This window comes from Gambusia affinis, linkage group LG14, assembly GCF_019740435.1.
Source record: "Gambusia affinis linkage group LG14, SWU_Gaff_1.0, whole genome shotgun sequence".
Classification (NCBI taxonomy): Eukaryota; Metazoa; Chordata; class Actinopteri; order Cyprinodontiformes; family Poeciliidae; genus Gambusia; species Gambusia affinis.
The window spans coordinates 4,111,126-4,113,588 of record NC_057881.1 but is presented as its reverse complement, the minus strand read 5'-3'; positions in this window follow the sequence as shown (position 1 = coordinate 4,113,588).

The following is a 2,463-nucleotide window of genomic DNA, read 5'->3' as shown; positions in this document are numbered from 1 at the left end:
CCGCTCACGGGGAGTCTCAGCATTACCAGGAGTGCTCTGGACGTTCCCTCGCACACATGCACACATCCTCTCATCAGCATGTGCACCAACACACACACACACTCTGTTACGAGCTCGCATTCGGACATGGTGTAAATTATCTCCGGCTGCGGTTACAGTAGCATTGGCTTTCCACAACGATATGGAATAGCCAGTGGTAGAAGGAGGGACTGGGGGTGCAGAATGTCTCAGTTCAAATATTTCCCTGATAATTACCAGAGTATTTTGTTTAACCTCATCAACCAGTGGACATTGCTTTCATCTTTCATCTAAGCTCCTTTAAAACAGAGCAAAAGAAAACTCTCCACTTTGGTAGCCAAATGTATAACTACTTAGTAATAACTAAGAAATAAAAAAAATCATTGTTTTTAAACATTTATCTTTTTATTTAAATAAGATTCGGATTGTGGCTGCCATTTTGTGAATTTGTGCCATTACAGAAACAGACAGTACGAATTGAAGTCAGTCACACTGAAAGTACTCAGTGTTTTTCCTGTACCAGCCATAGATACTGGAAATCAGTGTGAAAGGCTTCGTCATGGTGATTGTGTTGCTTGTCAGGATTCCTGAGTTCAAATTAAAAAGCATACCATGGTAGTAATCGCCCAACAGCATTCCTAGATGGGTTTTGGTTCACAGTTAAATATGCTTCTGATTTGTTTTTCATGAAAAACACAAATGTTTACCTTATTATCTATTCTTAGAATTCCCAGATCAATTACATGTGTCCTTTTTATTAATCTATTTGCTTAGAATCATTGTTTCAGCCTTACAGAAATTTAAATAAAGCAAAAAACCGTGTGTATTTAGGAGTTTAGTAAATTGCTGGTCATTAGAAACAACACAGCATCATAATGAAGCATGAGCACAAAAACACCACACCCGCTGTCACAAACAAAGGTGGAAGGATCATGATATAGGCTCGTTTCTGACTTGGCATTTCACTAATAATGAGACGACCATAAACCTTTCCATTAACCAAAGTATTCTAGAGTCAAGTGTGACAGACAAAACCTGACCACCACTAGAATGATCTGAACCATTTGACATATATGTAGCGCTTATTGCTTGTTTCATAATTGCTTATTATGGTAATGTGTTTTTATCGTGTAAAGCACTTTGCACTGTCTTGTTGCTGAAATTTGCTAGGCAAATAAACTTGACATGACTTGACTTGTCTATGAGCAAAAACCTGCAACTTTATTGAACTTGAGCCAAGAAAAAAAAAGTCCCCCCACAAGGATCTCGTTGCAACCAATGGTTGGTTGTACAACCTCTTGAATCATAACTACATTGAGTTTTTTCCGCATTACTAACCGCTCTTTGAAAGCCATGGAAAACAGCATGAATCAAGATTTTTTCATTACATCAAGCAAAATATGTTTGCAGTTGCAACCTGACCACATTTTCCTTCCATTAAAGTTTTGTTCTATCATTAACTGATAAAACTCAGCTTTTGACTGAAGTGTTTTTATAAATATATATAACAAAAAGAAAATTAAAAAAAAGAACTACAGTAAGCTGTTTTTTCTAGCAAACATTATTTATCATGTAATCATTTCTCATGACTGATGCAACCATGGCAGGAACATGACAGGTGAGCAAAATGCTATTTTTGCTTGAGGGTGTGTGAGTGTACAGACTTGATTTTGGAACAAAGAAGTGGAAGTGACTCAACAAGTAAGTGAAAAGTTCATTTAGCTGTGGTCACGCCTTCAGCTTTAACAAAATTAATTAATTTCTGTCAATTTTTTATTTCTGCTTGGTAAATCCAAATTAAAGATTCTGGATGACAACTAATTTTAATAATATTGTAATATTATCAAAGTATTTTGGTGTATAAATTATAAATAATGCTCCTGTATATCACAATGACAAATGTAAAGATATGTTGGCAATACTATCTATTTTTGAAGTGCAGAATGAAATGAGGGTCTATACCCAGGTTAATAAATTAAAACTTTCAGACACTTTCTGGTTTAAGCAAGGAAGAGTTGAGTCCCCTAAATGGTTCGTCTCTTCTTAATATTTTTCACATCTTGTTAAATTAAAACAAGTCAGATTATGTCATTGTTCTTTTATGTGAGAGGCCAACACAAACCCATAGTTGTCATTAGGTGGAAATAATTATTTACTTTGTGTTTAGCTGCATTTATACTGTGTCTGACTCTACACACACATTTTAAATCACTAACTAGGGATCAAAATTATAAACAACTTTGTTTTGGATTAGTAAATGAGATTTCAAAATACATTTCAGTTTGGAGAAAAGTCAAAAAGCTAGATGAATGAGCTTCATTCTAAATATTTTAACATTCTACTAATGCCTATAATTCAGGTTTTAATTTACAACAGATTAATGTAATGTAGTAATGTATTCAAAATGCTGATTTCAACCTTTAATACTCTTGATTTGAATTTGTC